Genomic DNA, 10,000 nt, shown 5'->3' on the forward strand with positions numbered 1-10,000 from the left:
TTAGAGTATATATATATATATTTAATTTAATCCTGTTTCCTGTCTCTCTTTTACCTTTGTTCTTTTTTTCCTTTGATAAGAAAAAAAAAAAAAAAAAGAAAAAGAAAATAAACAATTTGACGACATTGATAAAAAATAAAAAAGAAATAAAATATCCGTCCAAAGAATGATTATTATCTTTATATTATTAATTAATTAGTAATAATAATTAAAATGAATATTAAGAACATGTGATATAATATTAACAATAATAATAATAATAATAATAATAATAATAATAATAATAATAATAATAATAATAATAATAATAATAATACTGATTGTTATTATGAAATTTAAATAAATTATATTTCGAATAATTAATCTCGAACAATTAAAAAAAGAAGAGAAAAAAAGGGAGAACAATAATCCAATTTTATATAATTAATTAAATACAACTTTTTTTTTTTTTTTTTTAATTAAATTTAATATTTCTCTCCAACTATCGTACGGCGAAAAAAAGAAAGGAAAAAGAATAAACAAACAAACAAAAAAGAAAAAGTAATGAATCGAATGAAAATGGTTCATTTTTTTTTTGTTTTTTTTTTGTTTTAAAGAAACACTCAAAACGATTAGATTATATCTTTCCTTTTATTCTTTTTTTATTTTTATTTTTATTTTTTTAATTTTTTTTTATATTTTTTTTTCGTTGTTTTGTTATTTCCATTCGAATAAGAGAACTTCATAGCTAATATATACTTGTAAGCTGTTCTTTTTTTTTTTTTTTTTTTTTTCCCCACGTTAACATTTATCAGTTTTATTTTTATTCGTGACGATTGCCAAAAGTAAAAAAGAACGAATGAGGAATTTTAGAGGGCGAAAAAGTTCGGGTGATAATAAAAATGAATGAAAATAATGTTTCGTGGAAAACGTTGAACCGTTCGTTTAAACAAGAATAAAATTAGATGGTGCGCTCACTCTGTTGTAATATATTGCAAATTTATACAGGTATGTAAGTATTTTTTGTGAAATTAGAATGACAAATTGAGAGAGAGAGAGAGAGAGAGAGAGAGAGAGAGAGAGAGAGAGAGAGAGAGAGAGAGAGAGAGAGAGACAGAGAAAGAGAAAGAGAAATTTTCTTTGGAAAGAATAAGAGGGGAAAAGAATGAAAAAACGAAATAAAAGAAGAAAAATTATTTTTCGATGAAACACAACCACGAAAAATTTACTTGGCACAATTCTAAGAAAGAACAGACAATCAACAGACCTTCAAGCTGTTTCAAATTGATGACTATCCAATACTTTTCCTTCTTTCCATTTGCTTTTCCTTTTCCCTTTCCCCTTTTTCTCTCTTTCTCTCTCTCTCTCTCTCTCTCTCTCTCTCTCTCTCTCTCTCTCTCTCTCTCTCTCTCTCTCTCTCTTTCTCTCTCACCTTCACTCTCTCTTCCTTTCTCTTGATTTTTCTCCCTTTCATTCTTCTTCTTCTATTTCTTTTTTTTCTTTTTTGCATTATCAAATAACAACGAAATAAAAAAAAAAATATATATATATATATTTTCTTAAATGTTTAGTAATCGCAAAAGAAGACAATCCCAATCGAATTGCTTAGTAACGATAGTTCAAATTGTAAATAAATATACGAAAGTATATTAATATATAAGAAGGTCACTCTTGGTGTGTATACAGAAAAGAAAGAGAGAAAGAAAGAAAAAAAGAAAGAGATACATTCGTTAGATATCCTTCGACGACCTAAATAAAAATGGCTTAAAATACTTGTAACTTTGAAAAATTTGAAAGGGAAAAGAAGTTTGTGTATTTGTGTGTTAATCTGTGTGTATGTATATGTGTGTGAGAGAGAGAGAGAGAGAGAGAGAGAAAAGAAAAAAAAGAAATAAAGTATTGAGTCAGGTCGATGATTAAGCGAAATGATTAAAACTCAATTTGAATTCTTGAATTCAGTTTCACCATATCGAAAGTAATTCTTTGCTTGGCAAACTCCCAAACATATGAACATTCGTAGATTCGTATATATATATATATATGTGTGTGTATGTGTATATGTAAGTAGATTGGATTATTATTATATATAATATATATATATATATATGAGATACGTAAATATATGCAAGTTTGTTTCACGTGTATTCAGATATTCAATACATATAAATATACGTATGTATGTATATATGTATGTATGTATTTATTACATATTAATATACATACGTTTATATTACATACAAATATACCTTTGGTCAACATTATACATATATAAATTAACATACGTGTCTATTATATATATATATATATATATTTATATTATACAATATATATCTGAGTGTACATATATATGTATAAAGTTATGTAAATATCTGTATTATATAAAAAAAAAAAAAATTACATTTAATTAAATTAATAAAAAAAAGAGAGAGAGAGAGAGAAGAGAGAGAGAGAGAGAGATAAACAACAAACATTCGATAGAATTTTTGTCAGGTGTGATAATGGTAACGAGAAACAAAAAAAAGAAAAGAAAAAAAAAAAAGAGAAGAAAAAAAAAAGAAATAGATGAAGAAGAAAAATGAATAGAGAGAAAAGAAATTTTGCAAAATATTATCGATCGATGGAAAACTCTGTGTTGGCGAAGTTGAAATTAACTGGGGAAACTGAAAGGAAAACGGGATAGTGGCCAGAGAGAGGGAGAGAGAGAGAGAGAGAGAGAAAGAGAGATAGATAGATAGACAGAGAAAGGGGAGAGGGTCGTGTATTCAAATTACATTCCTGCGACCCTAAGCTTCCCTAGCCGAAAACTTGACGAGGGCTAAAAGGGGGAGAGCAGGGAAAGAGCCTGGCCTATATGTAAAAGCGTCGGTCAGGCAAAACAGGCAAGCAGGCAGGCAAGCAGGCAGGCAAGCAGGCAAAAGCAGGCATGCAGGCAGGCAAGGCAGGCAAGGCAGGCAAGGCAGGCATGGAAGGTCGCAAGCAGAGAGATGGAAAGGGGAAGGAAGAGAAAGAGGGAGCGAGAGAGAGAAAGACAGAGAGGGGAAGGAAGAGAGAGAGAGAGAGAGAGAGAGAGAGATAAAAAGAGTAGGGGGGAGGAAGGGAGAGGAGATAGCAGATTCGCTGGAAGGTTCTCTAAAATCAATAGGACCAACCGAGGGATTCAACTCGACAATATTCGATGAGATTATGACTTAAGGGGGAAAAGTGGTTAGAAAAATATTTCACGTAGTCGAAGATAAAGAAAAATTTTCCCTCGAAAATTTCTAATAATGTAGAACTTCGTATAACGGGGAAGTATAGAGCTCGTGTCGATGAAAATGAAAAAAAAAAAGAAAGAAAAAAAAGAAAGAAAAGGAAAAAAGAAAAAAAGGAAAAAATAAAAAAAAAAAGAAAAAGGAAAGAGAGAGAGAGAGAGAGAGAGAGAAGAGAAGAAAAAAGGAAGTAAAATTGATGGAACGAAGGAGATTGTATGGGGAAGGGTAAGGGTAAGGGATAAAAGTAGAGTGAAGTAAGGGTTGGAGGCCCTTATTAAGAAGACCGACGAATTTGACCTTCGAAGGGACACGTGATCGTTAAAAATTTTTGCCAACGAATTTTTCTCATTTATACAATAAATCAATTAATTAATTATTCGTCTATTATCAAAAGTACGATAATTCAAATATTAATAATTGATTGCAAAATATATATTCTTATCGATTTATTTCTCGATTTTATTATCGTCCATTGGCGCGTACGAAAAAAATCAATGAGAGCAAGAAAAATAAATTATACCGGTCGGAAAATATATATAATAAAAATGAAAATTAATATACAATTATATTATAACGATAAATAAAATGTAAAATTAAATTAAATTTATCAAGTAATATGAATTTATTTACGCATACGTCGTTTAACACAGTAACGGTAAATAAACGATATAAAAGAATAAAATAAATAAATAAATAAATAAATAAATAAATAAATAAATAAATAAATAAATAAATAAAAATAAATTTACGTAAGAGCGTTTATGAATGAACTTATTTTATGATGAGAACATTAATAAAAAAAAAAAAAAAAAAAAAAAATAGGAAAACTGATTTTTAGAAAATTCATTCGGAGGAGAATTTTGAAAGAAACTCTTAAAGGTAAGAAAATTCTTTTAAGAGATTCGACAGAATCCAAAGGAGTTCTCTTTCGCTATTTTTTTTTTTTTTTCTTTTATTTTCTTTTTTTTTCTGTACGAAAGGCCTTCTTCTTCTTCTTCTTCTTCTTCTTTACTTTTTAGCCAGCGGCAGTTTCCTCAGCATGAAAGAAATAAAGAAGCCAGGTAAGACGAGTCCTACCTTTTATCCATCCATCCATCCATCCATCCATCCATCCACTCCAACCATCCATCCACTCCAACCATCCATCCATCCATCCATCCATCTTTCTTCATTCTTTTACCTGACTCCATTTTGAAAGCATAGAAAAAGAAGGAAGAACAAAAGATTTAACAGGAAGAAGAAGAAGAAGAAGAAGAAGAAGAAGAAGAAGAAGAAGAAGAAGAAGGACAAAAATATGGTGTACATAAAAACGAAATCCTGCACACACATGTATATAATTAATCGATACGCTTCATTATGTTTATCGACTCGTATAATTAATCAATACGCTTGTTTCATTATGATTATCTTTCAATGCTCATAGTAATTTAAAACAAGATATAAATGTATGAAAAAACTTTAAAATATTTGATAATAAGTTTAGATTTTGTCTTTAGATTTAGATTTATCTTTCGTATATAATGATAGAAATGGAAAAGGAGGGAATTAATTTTTTTTTAATGAACGTGATTTAAGAAACGAGGCTTTCCTGCCTTTCTTTTTTTTTTTTTTTTTTTTTAAGCAAGAGGCTATTCTCTCTTTCTCTCATTCATTCCATTCTATCTTACAATTAATAATAATAATGTAAGTTATAGTAATAAGTGATAGTAATGGTATATATATATATATATATATATATATATATGCTGAGAAGTATCGTTCATAGTCATCAAGGTTGGTGTCTAGACGCAGGTACTCCCATCAAAATCAGCTGCTAGGCTTGCCACGGTGATCTTGAGATCAGAAGTGGCGCAACTCTTCTGATGGTGCGGTCTTTTGAAAGAAGAAGAAGAAGAAGAAGAAGAAGAAGAAGAGAGTAAAAAAAAAAGAAAAAAAAGAAAAAAGACAAAGAAAAAGGACAAAAAAAAATATATACTCAAGGGGCGTCTAAGACCAGAACTTTTTTTTTAAGTCAAAGTATACCATCAAGTATTATGTTACGGGAAAGAAAAAAAAAAAAAAAAGAAAAAAAAGAGAGAGAGGAAAGGAAAAGAATATAAAAAAATAAAAAAATATAAAAACAAATTAAACAATCATATTCACATTTGTTTTTCTTCGTCATCTTCTTCGTCATCGTACATCATCGTCATCGTTCATTATCATCGTCTTCTTCTTCATTTTTCTTCTTTTTCGTTCGTAATAAAAGAGAAAGTTCATCGATCAAAGTTAATTAATAAAATTGTCGAGTACATTTTAACACGTGCAATAACACGTTAAATACTATTATATAGTATAGGTAGAATTCGAAGGAGCAAATCAAAGCTAACTTTCTCCTGTCTTATTTGTATTGCAAACATATATGGGTATCTATCTATCTCTCTCTCTCTCTCTCCGTGTATGTGTGTGTGTACGTGTATTAATTATCTATAAGGGAATAGAATATTTTAATATGTAAACTTGTAATAAGGAAATCGTAAATTTTTCTTTATAATATCCTTATATCCTAAATCTTTATATTATATTTGTTACATATCTCTATATTATAATATATATATATATATATATATATATATATATATATATATATATATATATATATATTATCAAACAATACTCTTGACAATAATACTCTTTATATTTCATAACTATTTACTTTAATTTGATTTAATTTGATTATTTATTCTATCTCATACAATAAATAAACGATCAAATTAAAACAAAAAAAAAAAAACAAAAAAAAAAAAAAAAAAAAAAAAAAAGAGAGAGAGAGAAGAAAAAAATCGTTGCATTACAAATACTATTAAAAAGTATCGATAAATGTTTCTCATTTTTCTTCTTTTTTTTTTTTCTTTTCCTTTTTTTTTTTTTTTTCGTTTACGTTTCATATTAAAAAGAAAATAACAAAATTCTACGATAAAACATTGTTATAACGTTGGCGAAGAATGATTCTGATGGAATTGTGAAAGGTTAAGGGAAATTTTTTTCCAAGATAATAAAACGAATATAAATTGTATAAATATGGAAAAAGCAAAAGCAAAAGCAAAAGCTAAAAAAGAATTAAATATCTCTTGAAAAATTCTTGATATCACTCGAGAGAATATTATTCTCATCGCTAGACTCCATTTCTCATCGCATAAAACTCGTGAAACTTTCTTAAAACTTATAACGGAGTAGAGAACACGTGCTGAGATATTATATAGTTACGTTCAAGTCGTGAAACAATTTTTGATCAAAACGAAAAGAAACGAAACGATTGTCAGACTTAAATGTTACTATTACGTTTAAGACAGATATAATTTATTTTTCTTCGTCAACGTTTTAAATTCTAAAAGTAAATATCACGAATTTAATATAATATTCACGATAAATTATAATAACGACAATGTCAAAAGATTTGTATATGACATTCGTTTGAAAAAAAAAAAAGAAAAAAAAAGAATTAAATCAATGTTATCACGAAGAAAATATTAGTTCGATATATTTTATAAATTGATTAGATATATTATTAAAAGATATATTATAGTTGAAGGTTTTTTTTTCTTTTTCTTTATTTTTTTTTTTTTTTAATTACTGATTTAAAAATTATTACATTGATACATATATATATATATATATATGTATAAAATATTTATTTATTTAAAAAAAAGAAACCTGTAAAAATTTGACAAAAACAATGAATATAATAATTGAAAAAATACATTTCTCTTTTACATACATACATACACGCGTGCGCACGTGCACACACACAGACATGTCGATGAATATTCTAAAATAAAGAATTGCATCGAATTGTATCGAGACGATGAGGTAGGTAACGTGGGTTACGTCCTTTCGTTAAAGAAATAATAAAGTAAATAAAATGAAAAATAAAAAAAAAAAAATAAATAAATAAATAAATAAATAAAATAGAAAAAAAAAAATAAAATGAAATAATAAAAACCATAAGGGACGATCGAAGTATAAACCTCGATCAAAATAGATCGGGAATAGGGTGGATAGAGTTAAGTCAGAGGGCAAAGATCATTGCGCTGAGAGAAAACAAGATCTCGATCTCTCGACCGGTCGGTCGGTCGCCGGCACAAGCAACAGTCCTCCCAGTCGTGCCGTCGAAAATGAGGCCCCACGATCGAACAAGAGTCCGAGCATCAGGGCCGTATAACTGTTCGGAGGAACTACTCCTCCTCCCCCAGCCCCTTTCTCCTCCCACTTTACCCCCTTTTCCCCCACAACGTTCTTCCTCTAACCACCGCTTTACTTCTTCGATTCAAAGGAAACTCGTCGTTCTACTTTTTTTTCTTCCCCTCTTCTCGCCTCAAGAAGCAAGAGGTTCTCAACCTCTCTTTCTCTATCTCTCTATCTGTCTGTCTGTCTGTCTGTCTGTCTGTCTGTCTGTCTTTCTTTCTCTTGTCTTCGTTCTCATTCGTTATTTGCCATCTACCTTTTTCCATCTCTTATAGGCATTGTGTAAAATCTTCAGAACATATATATTATATCGATAAAAATTTATCATATTTTATTGTTATTTAATAAATAAATAAAATAATCAAATAAATTTATTACTTGATGTATTAATTGATAATGCATAAATTTAATGTAAAATTTTTCAACAAATTAATATATATATATATATATATATATATATATATATATTTTTTTTTTTTTTTTCATTATCACGTAATTTATAATTATTTTTCTCAAAGAGATAACTAATCACGATAATTATCGACATATAAAAAATAAATAATTAAAAATTGACTAATGAATATCATTCGAATTATTATTTATTGTTATTTGTTTTAACGTCTCTTACAAACATCGAATAAATAATATTTTATGCATTAATGATCACAGTGCACTACGTAAAATATTATTCATTGTCGAATGAAATTGACAGAAGTTAACTTTTAATTGGATTCAATAAATATATTTTATATATATATATATATGTATATATGTATATATGTATATATGTATCGAAAAAAAAAGAAAAGAAAAAATAAAAGAAAGAAAAAGGATAATAATGAAAATTCTTTAATAATAATCAAACGTAATATTTCTCGATGAAAAAATATTCGTGGTTTAAAGTTGCTTGATCTTTATCAGCTTATTCTTTCTTTTCGTTTTTTCTTGCCATTATTATTATTATTATTTTTTTTTCTTTTTTTCGTTATAATACGTATCGGTAGGCAATCATTGTTTGCATATTGAATGCGAAAAACGCAAGAGAAGGATCACGGAGAAAACGTGTCCGCATTTAACCGTGACGTTTATTGTTCGAAACCATAGGCGGGACTCAGTCGTGTCATAAACGTCATTGTCGCTTCAGGGATCGACCCGAGGATTATTATTTCCGCGTTACGAAGAGAATATAGGATGATATCGTGATTTCGACGAATTAAAAAAAAAAAAAAAAAAAAAAAAAACGGAAAAGAAAGAAAGAAGAGAAGCATAAAAAGCGAAGTTACGCGAAAAGGAAAAAAAAAAATTCATTTTGTTATACTTTCCTTTCTTTTCTTTTTTTTTTTTTTTTCCTTTTTTTTTTCTTTCCTCTTCAACAACCAAGTCATTTGAAATTTTTATTCGAATTAAAAAATTATATTTCATTCATAAGGGCCTATTAACGTGTTTTTTTTTTTTTTTTTTTTTTTTTTTTTTTTTTTTGAATTAATGTACGTCTCTTTGGATTTAAAAGTTTCGAAGTTATATTAGAAGATAAAAATATCTCTAAGCTGGCTTTGATTTTATTCTTATTTTATTCTTATTATTACTTTTTTTTTTTTTTTCTTTTTTTTTTTTTTTTTTTTTTCCTATTTAATTAAAACGAAGCGAACGCAAGATGAGTAGCATAATTACACGAGGGGTTAGAGAGAGGGTAAGGGGTTAATAAAGGGGAAAGAAAAATCAAAAGGACGCGTTAATCCAAAATTCCACTAGTGAATTCGATGCTCGACGGTGCATTAAATGGACGCTGCTGTACATATATATATATATATATATGTATATATGTATATGTATACATAGACAAAGAGAGAACGAGAAAGAGAGAGATAAGCATCTCGTTGAATTTTCAAAAGCAACGCAATATATGAGCGTTCATATACATGTCTGTATATAATATGTAATATGTGTATATATATATATATGTATAAAATTTAATTCCAAGAGATCGAGATTATAAAATGATCTGTATGAATGATATATATATATATATATATATATGGGTGTATTCGTAAATCGGAAAATTCAAATTTGATAATTTTCAAAAGTATCCATATAATTATTTTATTTAATAATTATTCCTTTTTCTTCTTTATATATATATATTTTTTTTTAATTTACTTACAAACGATTGTAAATTAAATCGACAAAATTTTTCGACGATACCTAATACATATTTATTTATTTATTTATTTTTCATTTGAAAATAATTTAATGTTAATATACATGAACATTAAGAACATTAAAGAACATCTCGATGTTATTTAATATTTATTGTTCGACATTATATTAATATTATTTATCTATATATATATATATATATATATATATATATATATATATATATATATAAAGTATTATTATTAACGAGCATGATTTATAAATTTTAAATAAATTTCTCTTTATATTTCATATACGAGTTATGACTCACGTTCAAAAACATACGGAATTTGTGCTCTCTCTCTTTCTATATGAAAAAAAGGTTACACACGATTTGTGTACATAGAAAAACC

At 27.3% G+C, this 10,000-nt stretch overlaps 1 protein-coding gene across 5 annotated transcripts in view; it reads right to left on the bottom strand.

The window, feature by feature from the left end:
- Positions 1–10,000, bottom strand: part of Ipk1 (Inositol phosphate kinase 1) — a 142,499-nt gene that overhangs the window by 73,394 nt on the left and 59,105 nt on the right. The gene's annotated exons all lie outside the window — the stretch shown is intronic.

This window comes from Vespa mandarinia, chromosome 12, assembly GCF_050613455.1.
Source record: "Vespa mandarinia isolate Hongniang chromosome 12, ASM5061345v1, whole genome shotgun sequence".
Taxonomy (NCBI): Eukaryota; Metazoa; Arthropoda; class Insecta; order Hymenoptera; family Vespidae; genus Vespa; species Vespa mandarinia.